Below are 14,865 nucleotides of genomic sequence, written 5' to 3' on the forward strand. Positions count from 1 at the left end.
GAGGCTTAAGGTTCAAATAGCATCCTGTTCATTTACATTTGTTTTTTATATATCACCAAATCACAATGTAAGTCACGCTGTACAAGACACTTTGTATTGTAAAGATGTAAAGAGAAAACCCAAGACTGTGTAACCCAAGAGCTACATCTCAGACCCTATAGGCCTCAGTTAGCATGTTAAACATTACAGCTAATGACAGTTAGACAATTATAAAAAGACTAAAAAAGTACGGCTTACTTGGAACAAGCCTTTCCCTCTAAAAAGAACATGAGAGAGTACTTAGATTTGCAAAGTTGAAACTGAACAAAACCACAAGGCTTCTGGAACAATGTCCATGAAACAGAGATAGTATAAGTGAATTCCTGCAAACCTCAATGAACTGAACTAATACAGTAAAGAAGAATGCACCTGGATTTCTTCACACCAATGTGAGCTACTGATAAAGTCATACAGAAAATGATCAAGATATTGCTGCAAAACGTAGTTCTGCCAGATGATGCATAGGGTGTATTTGATAAATGATATTAAATAATGACACACTGTAATGTGTCATGCATTGTTGTTCATCTGAAGTTGTATTCATTTTAGGACCTTGTAGGATTTACGTACTTTTTTTAAAATTTTTATAAATGCCTGCATACTTAAGTCCTGTGTACTTTGTTTTTAACCATGACAGCAGAAGCACCAGATTTTATCATGAAGGCTGCATGAAATAAAAAAGATAATATCCTGCTGCCACCAAGTTTTTGTTTTTATTGTGTACAGTAAAGTGGTTCTGAAAATGTTAGTCACAGTCGGTGGGCTTCTCTTGTAAAGACAGTGTAACCTCATTAGTGACCTTTAAGTGTGTATTAGAAAATGCAATAAAACCTGTGTAAAAAATCCCAGCGTAAGACCAACTGTACTAACTCTACTTACCGTGACATGCATGCACAATGATTTTAACACAACCCCACATGCACAAAGTAATATGCACAATATGAATGTTGTAGCTCACCCATTTCCAAGCCAGACCCAAATGCTATTATTACAGTGTAAATAGAACACATTCAAAATGAAAGATGTCAAATTAAATTTTTTAATCTACTTCACACTCTTTTCTGCTGCACTGAACGCTGTGGTCCTTACTGCAGTAGTCTGGGCTCAAATGTAAATCACCCCCTCTCCCTACTTTCCTGTCTACTCTACATTGCCCCATCAAATAAAAGCCCCTAAAAAAGGACCATCAACCAAAATTAATTTGGCTTTAAATTGGTCATGTAGACACACAAGACAGCTTTTGGAATATTAGGCATATTCCTCTACGGGGCTAAACGACCAGATTTCTGTCAAAACACAAACAAGCCTACGAAAAAAGAGCCCGTCTACATGAAAATATAGAGATATTTGGAGCTTTTTTGTCAGCAGATCAGTCTTAAATATTGCAGGAGGGGGAAGCAGCTGGTTGCATGAAGAGGTAGGAGGTGATGCGGTACACTTTTCTCTGCATGCTATCACTCTTGTAAGGAAAACCACTCAAGCTGTCACTCTGCTTTTGTTTTTACAGGAGATTACTTGTCAATCAATAAGTGACGTCTTTGCCTTTCTATTTTATGATGAACTTGAGTGTAGCCGTAGCATCTGTAGGCGATGCAATTTTCCCAGTTTGTTCCCTGCTTGAGATAAATACCCGGTATTTATTACAGAGACACTGCTGGCAGCATAAAATGCATCATTCCCTGTATGCCAGAAGATATCTTATGGGAAAGACCCCACAGACGTGGGTGTTTAAAACAGGAATGTAACAGCCTTTGTGATTCGACTCTTCTTTGAATCGCTGCTGTGCTACTGTATGTCAGCCACTGATGTGGAGTAGCAAAACACGTTTATTTTTATGAAAGTGTGACAGATTTTCACTTAAAAGAATAATTGTGCTACCAAGCATTTGGGGTGTCAAATTAAAATGTGCTTTGCAGCACTTCAGCAAAAACGAGCTTTTCTGCCAGTATGCTGCCAACAGGTAGGTACTGTTCTATTCAGGGGAATGATGCCGGGGAAAGAACATTGTGTTTACAGCTGGAAAGCCTTACCCATAGCCCTGTCTGCTTCTCTTCCCTCCTCTCTCTGTCTCCCTGCCTTTCTTCCCTTGTCTAACTAGGAGCTCTGCAGCCACATCACTTTGATGGTCCTCTTTATTAAGATGAATGAATCTCATCCGCGTGATGCCCTCCTTCATTTTACTGCAGCGCATTCCCTTTCTGCTCAGTGTGCTTCAAGTGCTCAGCTGTCACCTTGAGTAGCCCAACAGGATGTCCCTGGAGGTCACCTTGGGGATGTAAGTTCACAGTCCCAGTGCAAATGTTTTGTTACCCTGACAAAACTGCTGCAGCATGACTCAGTTACACTGTCTATCTGCTGAGCAGGATGCAATGTACCCAGCAGGACGGCCAGTAATAAATCACATAAGAAGAGCGAGGGGAGAGAATGAAGGGAGCGAGGGAGTAGAGGTCAGCAACCTCAATGTTTTCCGAACAACATACATTTAAATTCAGCGATAAGATGAAGGAAAGGTGGGTGTAAAGGATGCCAGCGGGGTCTGTCTGTATCCTGGAGTGATATAAAATGATTTTATGTTTTTTCGTTTTGCCCCACCCCCCTCCTTTAAGCCCAGCTGGTTGAAGACAGAAAATGTAATTGATTACAAGACCTAGTGGTTCAGTTTGGTCTCAGTCATTTGATTATTTACCTCTGCTCAAAATGGGGAATAAAAACTAAGCAGATTAAAGGTTGACCATTAATCCCCTGTGTTTAGCAATCAAATTAATTTCAAAACTTCCGATGGTACTTTAGTATAAAAAACCTTATATTCGGGCAAGCCAGTGGCTCGGCAGTGTGGATGGCAGACCTGTCGGTTCGGCCGAGTATTAAAGCCGCTGTGAACAATGTCTTATATTGAAGGTGATTCAAGTAAGTCTGTAAACTGAAAAAAGAAATTCTGTGTGGTAAATGGAACCATGAATTCTGCTGTCTACTAAAACAAAAAGGCGGTTCATGCTTGAAAACCCTCCAATGTGGCTGAATTAAAACAATTCTGCAAAGATGAGTGGGCCAAAATTCCTGCACAGTAAAAGACTCATTGCCAGTTATCACAAACACTTGTTTGCAGTTTTTGCTGCTAAGGGTGGCCCGACCAGTTATTAGGTTTAGGGGGCAATCACTTTTTTTAGACAGGGCCATATAGATTTGGATTTCTTTTCCCTTAATCATAAATACCTTCATTTAGAAACTGCATTTTGTTTACTTGTGTTATCTTTGTCTAATGTTGACAAACGTACAAAGAAAAAAATAGGAATTCTGAAAGGGGGCAAACATTTTTTCACACCTCTGAAGATATTGTCCAGTCTGTCTGACTAAAGCCTATATTTAGACTAATCTATTAAATTATTACATTCACTTCATTGTATTATTGAATGAACTGTTTAGATGGCCACTTCAGTTAAATCCTTCAGCCAATATTTATAAACCAGATTTTAGCCGTTTCTGTTTGTCTAAATGCAAATGACATTTCAAGTAGAACAATCAAGTTCTACTGAAGTAGAACACTGACTAAACAAATTTAACCCAATGTTACCTGATGGAAGGCAATAGAAATGTTAAGTCTTTAGCATTTAACAGCTAATGCTACACACTAGAGAAACAGTGATTGGAGGCTGCAGTGCAAACAAAATTTATTGCAGCTGTGTGCACTGAACCGGCCGGCTTGTTGGGTTTGAAATGGTTGCTTCAAAAATGGGCACCAGGTCTGCGCAACTTTGGTGTGATAAAACCAAAGTAACCAATTAAATCCCGATAAAACAGAGTCAGGTTGCCACCAGTTTCTGACTGAATTAGGTCACATTGGTTTGCATGTAATCTGTTTATGATACAGTTCAGTTAACTTGCAAATCTGCTGCCATCTGTTGAAAATCCATTGCAAAGCCATTGCCATCTACATCACATTAAATGGAAATTCACCTTCAGATACAACTTCATCACGTAGCTGTTGACACAAGCGCTTTGCAGGCAGCCTTGCTTTTACAAAGGAAAATAACCAGAATGTAACCAGTTGGCTACGAGTTGAGTCAGTTCCTGTACTGCAAACAGACAAGTTGCCCCCATTGCAGCAAAATGACTCAGACTCATTGCAGTGAGTTGGCAGTCTATCTGCATTTATAAATTGGATGGCAAGCCTTTGCTAATCTGAGAGCGATTCCAATCAACCCATGTTGACCTATGCAGTCGCCTTGTGATCAAAAGTGGTTGCCAAAGGTTGAGGGTTCAGCAGTTTCAAAGAAAGTAAATCATGATCTCACATTTGCTGTTTGGTCAGGTGCTTGCTGCTAAGTGTAGCATAGTTGAAGGTAATTTGCAATAACTCATATAAACACGTACTTGGCTTGTAGTTCATAGCTAGCAGTAGAATATCACAAAGGGGGGTGTTTCTTTTCCTTCTCTTGAACCAATAAGGCAAATGTGGGGTAGGTGTGGGTCACCTACATCTCCATATATATATATATACTCTCTGTCATCCATTAATACACTATGAAGACAACGTCTTCTTTTTTGCATTGACATCTAATGAAGTAATGTGGGCTGCTTTCATGTCTGCTTCATACAACACGGCCATTAGGCCAATCTTTACATGTATCACCTAACAGTAGTAACACACGGAGAGTGGCACAATGTCTCCATTTAATATCCACAGATTTTGTTTCTCAGTGTGTACGTTCATTAAAGCTTCACAATGCTGCTAGTGTGGCTTTAGAGTTATTGAGATTTGCAGCGTGATGAAAACTGGCACTACAGAGAACTTGCATTAGGCCGGTGTCTAAATTCTCTATGCAGACTCTATTAATTACAGGATTACAATGCCTGTTCCAGTCTGTCGTAGCAAAGATCACGGGCATCTGAAAAGGATATAATCAGATAAAGATGTTAGACTAAATGAACACAGCCAAACAATACACCCTGCTGTTTACTGGACCTATAAATAACACGAAGGTCTTTTAAAAAGCAATTAAAACATCCATGAACCATCTTTCAAGCAGCCAACACGCCTAATATTGTGAATCAAGGTCAAGGAGAATCTATCCTGCTGAAAAACAGTTGTCTGTTTTTCTCCTTTGCCAAACTTTAAGGTTTTTTTCTTTCTCGCTGTCTATCTCTTTACCCACTGTCAGACACAGCTGACATTAGAATTCTGACACAGCCTCCTTCAAGCAGTGTTCAGTGCCAGCCACTTAATTTGTCATTTATTGCTCCATGACAACTGAAGTAATTGAACCTCTTGCCCATGGATGCGATCTGCCAGCCTTGTGGCGTTTTCTCTCCTCGTGGTGAGATTGTGCTGTGGGGCCTTGGTGCAAATAAGGGCACAGATCTCATTTTATAGGGCAGTGAGATTGTTAGTCCTTACCCTGGGAAAAAAGGCCTCTCTGAAATGTTTTCTTTTCCCTGTGTACCTTAGAAAGGCTAACCAGATACACCAAATAAAATCAGAGAATCGGAGAGTATACAGTAAATAGCTAAGAAAAGGAAGGAGTACAGCCTAATGGGATAAGGTTAAATGTTTTATTGAAATAAAAGATTTTAGGATGTCCGATACTGGACAAAAAAAATTACCTAAATATGTGCATGCAAACTAGTGATCATTTGCATGTTTATCTGATGCATTATCCGCGAGGGAAATGAAGGGAATTGTGAATCAGATAACGAAAGAATGAATTAAAGATGATTCTTTGATCCACTGATTTACTGCTTTCACTGTGTGAACAAATGATCACCTCTGACCTTGTTATGAATATTCACATGGCTGACAGAAAGAAATCTATTGATCTGCTGACCCCTTGACCTTTCCCACTGTGCTATCAGCAAACCGTACATACCTGTAATTATCCTGTCATCTCCTCTGCACAGTGTCGACTGTGAAGCTTATATTGACCATACAGTACACTTGTTTGGTCATCGAGCCAGCTCAATACATATGTATGTATGTAGGTGTAAACAAATGATATGTGCACAGTGATTAACACGGAGCAGAGCACATGTAAAGATGCTCAAGAAGCAGTAAGAAGAGATTACTGGTTTGAGAAACAAGCTGCCCAGATGTTACACGAGTAGTAGTACAAGTGCTTATAGTAAGTCGCACACGAAAAGCTAGTATCTAAAGCAAGGGAGTATTTTACTACATGTAAGGAAATACTTTCCTTTTAAAATATTTCCAGCTGTAACTTTTGGAGTATTATATATGTACAGAGAAGCAAATCAGGTTCATGCAAGAGGCAGAGCATGGACCAAAAAAATTAAAGCTAGCTGCAAGCTTCAAATACCCCAAAAGAACAGAGCGTAAAGACGATAAAATGCTCTACAGCACTGAGGAAAACTGCAGAATGGAGAGCGGACTAAGCTGAATGTTGTGTTTAAGTAATCACACAGAGGTGGCAAACCCTATAACTGCCTCCATTCAGACTCAGTGCTGGAATAAATATAGCAACAGAACAATGACAACTGAAGGAGACAGCTTCTAGAGAATTCCCAGCACAGCACTCTAACTACCTTGGCCAAACTTTGCTTTTGCATTGGAATTATTCACTTTAAGTGTCAAACTGCCTCACTGACAAGGAAATACAATATGTGTAAAAAAGTTCATAACCCAGCTTCTCCAGGTTACAACCTAAAACATTGTTAGGTGTAATTTCACGTTTTATTTATCTAGCATCAAATCACAGCAGCAGTTGCTTTAAGGTGCTTTATATCTTAAGATAAAGACCCAACAATCAGATGACCCCCTGTGAGCTAGCACTTGGCAACAGTGACAAGGAAAAACTCCCTTTTAATAGGAAGAAACATCTGGCAGAACCAGGGAGGGGCAGCCATCTGCCACAAGCGGTTGAATATGAGGAGAGGGAGATGTTGCTTTAGACCACAAGTTGCACTGGAGAAATTCTCGGACCTCAGAGACAAAAACCTTACCAGATGTATCTTTGAATGATTTCTCCACAATATCATCTGTATGTGCATTTAAGATGTCACAAATGGCTCCCAAACTAGTCCAGACATTAAACATGTACTTCTGTATCAGACCAACCCAACTTTCTTGTTGCCACGGCCACTGCTAATGAAAGCTGGATCTCTGGATACAAACCACGGACTAAACAGCAGGCTTTAGTTAAGAGTTTACCATGCCTAAGCCTGAAGGAGAAGGACCAGGTCAGCAGCACCAGCAGGAGCATGACTGTCGATCACTTCACACCCCACTTGCCAAATTTGTCTCCTAGCAGTTTTTTTCTTTTTTGCTGAAACACAAATTATGGTGGAGACATGACACATTTGAGACTTCCAGTAATCAAGTGCAAATGTGCATGTCCAGGTGGTTACAACAGAAATTCCTAGTAGCAGGAGTGTTTGTAGCAGAGCAGCTACTGGTCGAAGATGACAGCGGCCAAATTTAACTCAAAAAGGTCTGAGTCCCGGATGTTTTTGCTACTGTATGTCACTACATGCTATGTAAATTCCTATGTTAGACTTCATCTAAACCAAGATAATTTCACAATATCTGTTCATATGTCCACAGCAGTCACTTTACCACTGACCAGCTCATTAAACCAATAACACTCAATGGTCAATGAAGGCTTATTAAACTAAATTTCATCTTAAAATCATTTGTTATATTTAATACCAGACTGCACAGAAAACTGTTATATAATCCACAGTACTGTGCAAAAGTTCATCCCCCCCTTCATTTCTTTATATTTGGCTTCCGAGGAGTCAGACTGTCTTATAATTTTTTTTAAAGTGGTCCTGAGGAGTAGTTCTCCAGGTTTTCTGAATGTCTCTCAAAGTTTTTCTTTGAAAATTAATCAAAAGCTTGGAATATATCAGCATGGTGTGGAGTGTGCCCTTTAAAAAATGTTAAGGAAACTGGACACTTGGTAGATAAAAGTAAAAGTGACAGGGCTGAAAACTATCTAGAGCAGATGAAAAATATTTGACAGTCCTGTCCTTAGAAATTGGAAAAAATCCAGAAGAAACCTTATACGGGATCTGAGAGATGCATCTGGCTGATCTACAGTTCACTTGAGACCAGAAATGGTCAAGCTGAGGTACGCTGCATCACACAAGAACTGGACTAAAAATAAATATCAACAGGTCGGATGTAGTTGAAATTGTCATCAGTGTGTACAGAGGTGGTCAGGACAGGTATCATGGTTTGGGGCTGCATTGTCAAAACTGATGGAATTCTGAATGCGGTCATGGATTGGTCTCCCCGGAGCCCAGTGCTCAACATTATTGAGGCAGTGTGGGATAATGTTGGCAGAGAATGAAACAGAAGGCAGTCAAAAATCTAAAGAAAAGCTTTGAATGTCCTTCAAGTAGCCAGCAGAACTATTCCTGAAGACTGCTTAAAGAAATTACAAGTAACCTTATGTTTGCATATTTCAGTAAATCACTGCACCTATTTCCTTTTTTGTATGAAATTTTTCACACAGTACTGTAAAAAATGTCATTACAAAGTTTGAGATTTTAATTTTTCAAGGTCGATTTTGTATTTAGTGCCATCTTGCAGAGGGCACACAGGTCTGCAAAATGAATTTATTCATTTATATGTGGAAAAATAACAGAACGCAACTGGCTTTATTTCTGGGCTAACTTGCCTTAATATGATAAATGCATAGACATTTTTATTTAACAAACTCCCCCAGACTGTCTTAACGGAGAATCACTATATACACATATATATAAAATTCCACACTCTGTTTATCTCTGCATGAGCCATCATAATAAAGTAAGCCCTGCATGCCATCAAGGACTCTGTGAAGTCAAAAACAGTTTGTTTGAGTATCTCACATCTTTGTACTGTGCAACAATGCATAAAACTTAAAGGCAAAATCCAAGCTCATGAGTCATCCTAGGCTTTACTCATTTGGCATGTGTCCACAACCTTCATATCAATCATTTCAAAAAGACTAATTAGCCCAGCGCTCTTGGCTCTTCATGAGCTCCAGTATGTTTAGCAAAGGTGAAAAATACAAAAGAAGTGGACTGACTCATCTTTTCTCGAGTCCTGTTGTATAAAAGCCAAGCCTAAAGCTTTATCACCATCAGTTGAATCTCTGATGAATATTTTGGTGTCAGCAACAGATTCCTTTCTCCTCAGCTGTGCAGACAGACGTACCCCATTTACACCTGACATTGTCATCAACCTTTTATGTGGCTTATATATTATTCAAATGGAACTTAAGGCTATATCCTCAGATACACCATTCCGACGATCTCAAGTAAATTCTGCTAGCTCAGTTCAAAGAAAAGCCCCATTAACAAAGAGGTACAGTTTCTTTTTTTCTGCTGGCCGCGCTTCACTTTCATGACTGAGCTGTGTGAAGAAGCGTGGGCACGGCAGGAGATGATGGACACAGTACACAAATGTTTTCATCTTCGCTTTCTCAGACAGAGCAGACATTTGGCTACCATTTCGGTTTCTATTCATCTTCAGATCGATCACCACCAACCTTATAAAGCCAATTTCATGTACAAAGCACTGAGCAGCACACAGTGGTGCACACCAAAATCTCTTTTTACGTATTTCAACCATTTAGTGAATCTGCCCAGTTACCTTTTTAGCTGCATTCCACTGTGCATCAATCAAGGTTATACTCAGTGATTTATCAACATTAATTTATATCTGTGCCACACTGCTCTCCCCTGTCCATGTTTTACTCCTCAACATTGCATTGTACAGCTTGGACATCACTACCATTTCACAGCGACAGTAAACATCTGTTTTCATTGTGCTGCATTGTAAGTCTCATCCGTGTCCAGTGGCTGGAGCCTGTCCCAGTGTGCTTTGGGCGGAAGGCTGAAAAGAAGTGTGGACAAACAGCAGCCCACTGCAGACACACACTTAGTCATGCTCGCTCACACCTACAGTGTGAGAGTCATCAATGTGTCTAACCTGGGTTCTGTGTATGTGTGACAAAGATGTGTATGCAATGACATTCATGTGTGTAACGTAGGAAGCGTATAATTTCAGCCAAGCATTTACATGTATGTGTACGTGCACTAAGTTTATTGTTGCAAAGAAAAGACACTATTAGTGACCGTGGAAACAATTTACATAATGAGGCATGCCACATGTTGTGCTGTTAAACAGCACGATGTCAGAGGTTAAAGGCAAAAAGAATAGTGCTAGCAATGTGAATGTACTGTAGATGTGTTGTTTATTCCATACAATGCTCTTAAAGATCAGACACTGAGGCAAATGTAGGTGCGGATGATTAATACTGTACCCACACAAACCCTGTTAATGTCAATTATGATGCGTACAGTGGTTAGCAAGACATTAAATTCCCAATGTTCCTTCATTGTGCTATAATTATGTTATTAATAATCGAATATAAGAATATATATTTCAACAAAATACATATTGGTATGAATATATTTAAAATGTTGGCAGCACTTCCTATTACAGGCTAGGAATAATGTAGTAATAATATGGAAACAAGGAGATAACAATAATTTCAATTAAATCTTATTTATATGGCACCAAATCACAACAGCAGTCACCTCAATGGACTATATTGTACGCTAAAGACCCTACAGTAACACAGAGAAAAACCCCAACAATCAGACAACCCCTTTTTAGCAAGCACTGTCACAAACAAGGATGCAGTGGACTCAAGAGCAGACTCAATTGCTCGAACTATATACAATTTATTGAAAGGAAAAGGAACTTAAACAAGACTGGGTCTAACAGAAATTATTCGCAGGAACTGAGGGAGGCCCGAGGGCGGCGAAATGGACTTTGAACACAAAGAGAACACGGGCGGGAACTTCTGCAAACACAGGGTTTTACTGAATGGGAAACAATTAAAGGACAGAGGTGAGTGGTACTAGTGGAGAGTCTTGTGCTTACTTGAAAACACCGGCTATTAGGCGGGGAAGGGGTTGCTGTGGGAGTGTCCCAGGGATGGTTGAGAGTGTGGGAAAGCTGGTCCAGGTTCCAAGGTGTCAGGGGAGTTGAAGTACGGGCTGGAGGGCAGGCTGAGGAGAAGGTGAGTGTGTAGTCCTAGGGTTCTAGGCAGACTGGAGAACGGGATGGAAACAGAACCAGCACTGCTGATGAGCACGACGGGTGATGAATCTGGAGAACACAGGAGACGAAGAACACATTAACCCACGATCCAGGCACACAGAGTCCGAGCACAGAGGAGGCCAAGTTTATCACGGGTGGTAGGAGGACAAACTGGCGAGGAGTGGCAGGCAGCCCTGGCTTAAAAACCCTCTAGATGGAGGCCTGGAAATTGGAAGCAGGTGATGAGCTGGCCAACTCCACCCCAGGGAATGGACAACAGGAACCTGGACCACACCCGACCAGACACTCCCACGGCATATGACAAGCACTTGGTGACAGTGGGAATGAAAAACTCCCTTTTACCAGGAAGAAACCTCAAGCAGAACAAGGCTCAGTGAGGGGCGGCCATCTGCCATGACCAGTTCAAGGTTAGGGGAGGAAGACGGGACAAAAGACAGCGCTCCATGTTACTCTGTGAATATTCCAACTATTTCTGTATGGAAATAGCAAGTTATCATCTCTTAATTACACGCCTTATAATTGAGTTTGCTTTAATATGTCAATGATATGGAATTAGACAGAAACAGGGATTTTTGTATGTTGCAGCCCTGATTCCTGGTATGAAACTACCACATGTTCAGGTGGTTCCAGGAAATAAGTCACACATTACATATAATGTTTACCCAGTTACCTTCAAACAAAGACGAATGCTAAGGACATAATGCAGGAATCACTCCAGTATTATAATATGATAACAGTATCCTAATATGTCAAAGCATCAATCAATGAAGCTTCTTTTGGCTGCTCCCTTATTCACATGGGGTCACCACAGCAGATGGCTCATTATATGTGATTTGTCAGAGTTTTACACCAGATGCCTTTCCTGACGCAGCCCCCAATGGGATCTAAGTCTCCTTCCAGCATCAAACTGGGGAGCTTTCATGTGTAAGGCAACAGTGTAAACCACTCTACTATGGAGCCACGGTTAAAGCAAACAACATTAACTTATAATTATGAGGTTACTACCACAAGTTTGTATATACAAATGCACAGATATTACAATTTAATGGTCAGGAGGTTAATATTATTACTATAATATTTTGATACTATTAGTAATTGTTTTGCCTCACAGACATATATTTGTTTCTGCATTATTATCCCCTGTTATCACGTAATTACATATATTTCAATGTAATATTACTCAGAAGATCATTATTTGGACATTCGTCTGTGAAAGTTCTCAGTCATCATCTATTTTTAGAAATTACTTTGCTAATCAGGTGATAATAAATTGCTATTTGCATATTATTACCTTCTTGTTTCATCTTATTACACCTATTACAGCATCATTACAAGCTATTAAAATCTTCATTCAGTTATTGGAAATGACAGTTATCACCTAACAGTTGTGACGATGTGTCAGCCACCTGGTCAAGTTGTAGTGTGCTTCCATGTCTCTCCAGACTAATTATATAGTTAGAGTTGCCTGGTGAAGTAAATGAATAAAAGGAATAAGAGTCTGTGTAAAGCTCTAGTGTGTTCTGATTTTATCACTATATAGACAAAATATACTAGAATCTATCCATCCATCTATACAGGCACAGTGGTTAAGTAATTAGCACCATCACCTCACAGTAGGAACCCGCTGGGGCTTTTCCGTGTGAAGGCTGCATGTTCTCCCTGTGCCTGCGTGCAGTATCGCAGGGTACTCGAGCTTCTTTATTCACTCCAAAGACATGAATGTTAAGGTAGCAGGTGAATCTAAAAAAAAATCTAACTGGTTCACTGGTGTGAACCAGTGCTAACACAGGTCTATCTCTCTGTGTTAGCCCTGCGATTGACTGGTGATCTCTCCAGGGTTTGGCCTGTGAGAGCTGACAGCTGGATAAACATACATTAACTTTACAAAATGTGAACATTTGCAGTAGGTTATTCTCTGCTCTGATAGGGTATGTCCACTGAGGTCATTGATGGACACATATGATAACATTCCAAACAGATTGCATTAAGTAGAAGATGGGTGTCACGGTACTTGGTCTGCGACCCACTATTTGTGTTTCAGCTTCTGGAATTAGATTCTTTGAATATTTTTTCATGTGTTTGGGTTTCTTTAGTTCTCGGTAATCTTAGTCCTCTCTCCCTTAGTGTTTAGCCTATGTTTAGTCTGTTCCCATGTTTTCGTTTGCTTTTGTATTTCCTCTGTCCCAGAGTCTGTCGTGTTTCCGTGTCAAGTCTGCATCTACATGATGTCATGCCTCCTGTTTTATTTTGATAGTCGTTGACTTATGTCAGTGTATTCTGCTTTGCTTCCTTTGTCTTGTTATGTCAGATTTGTCCCAGCGGTGTTCCCACCTGTTCCCCATCCTCTCGTTGTCTTGCCTGTGCATTTAAGCCCTGTGTTTTCCTTTGCCCTTTGTTGTGTCGTACCACTCCATGTGCTGTGTGTTTCCAAATTACTTGGCACCTAGTTTTCTAGTTTCCCTAGTGTTTAAGTTCTTAGTTTCTAGTTCATGAGTTTATGTTTCAAGTGTCAACAGCGCAATAATTCTGCCTTTTTGAATCCGTCTTCTCCATGTTTAAGAGTCCTGCTTTTGATTCCTCATCTAGCTCCTCATCCAGCACCAAATTGTGACACTGGGTTAGTTTTACCAAAACCACAAAGATACACAGTGTTTTCTACCCCCTTCATAGAGCCCTATTAAAAATCTATCCAACAATGTGCGTAGAAGGTTCAGTAATTCTGTCATTACACACTCAAGCAAAAGCACAACTGGACGAGGGGAAAAGGTGCCTTAATTGGATTCTCATGCAGCCTCATTTCTGCTAAATGTGTGAGTAGGCATGTGTTTAGGCACAACAACTGTGCTGTAATATGAAACAGCAAATTAAATGCAAACAAGTTGCTACGCTAAGCAAATTAAAGATGTGTAATTGCATAAACCAGCATGGTGAGCCCAGCTGACCTCGAAGAGTGCCTTGTTTTTTTTTTGTTTTACGAAAGCAATAACACACTTCACCTCACCAGCAGAAATGTTTCTGGAGGAGGATCGAGGCATGAGAGTGAAAAATGCGTCTTGTATTTTTTTGTATCTTATGTTCTATTTATTGCTAATAACTTATTGATCCACAAAGAACTGGAGCTCATTCACCAAGAGTATAAAAAGCCAAAAAAATAAATAAAATAAATCCACATTTTAGTTCCTCTTTGAAACGAGTCCTCTAAATGTCTGGTAATATTATCATCATTAAGAGCAGCTGGTTAGGTTAATGACTGTGGTCAAAAACTGTTGAGTCACCGCTGACTTAAAGAAATTGCAGAGCTACAAATAAAGCTCAAGCCTCACTCTCAGCTATCAGGGACTTAAACCTCGCCATTACCAATGGCATTCCTTTGCAGAACGGCTCAGCCTGCTTTGCATAATAGGGTGAGAAGTTCAATGATGTGAGCAGAGCTCAGTGTTCTGCTCCTGCTCCACCATGTTGCATGGACCAGCTGAGGTTTTTTAAAGACCTTATAAACTGCACCATTGATTCTTGCAAATAGAGCCCATGGTTGTTGGCTTATGATTAATGGAAGTAATTTTGAAATATCAGGAAGTTCAACTTCAGAATATTCTTTTCTGCAGTTTCTCACTCAAACCACTACAGTCAGAGTGTTCTTGTCTGTACAATTGCTCAAAAATTCAGGACGCTATTAAGTAGTCCACTTTAAATAATGTAATATTAGAACCATCACCACAAAATGTACACTAACCCAAGTCCTGAGACAGCAGAAC

The 14,865-nt window shown here is 40.0% G+C and overlaps 1 protein-coding gene across 5 annotated transcripts in view; it reads right to left on the bottom strand.

The window, feature by feature from the left end:
- LOC147317021 (leucine-rich repeat transmembrane neuronal protein 4) overlaps positions 1–14,865 on the bottom strand; it is a 64,948-nt gene that overhangs the window by 25,115 nt on the left and 24,968 nt on the right. For 3 of the 5 annotated variants that reach the window (XR_015131792.1, XR_015131794.1, XR_015131793.1), the window contains exon 3: positions 10,931–11,158. The exons of the other annotated variants lie outside the window; for them this stretch is intronic. The gene's annotated coding sequence lies outside the window, so the exon portion shown is untranslated. The remainder of the gene's footprint in view (positions 1–10,930; positions 11,159–14,865) is intronic. 5 annotated transcript variants of the gene reach the window in all.

Source organism: Aulonocara sp. 'chitande type north' Nkhata Bay, linkage group LG12 (genome assembly GCF_057382095.1).
Source record: "Aulonocara sp. 'chitande type north' Nkhata Bay isolate Kocher_YH1m ecotype deep benthic linkage group LG12, A_spYH_male_GT1.1, whole genome shotgun sequence".
In the NCBI taxonomy this organism is placed as follows: domain Eukaryota; kingdom Metazoa; phylum Chordata; class Actinopteri; order Cichliformes; family Cichlidae; genus Aulonocara; species Aulonocara sp. 'chitande type north' Nkhata Bay.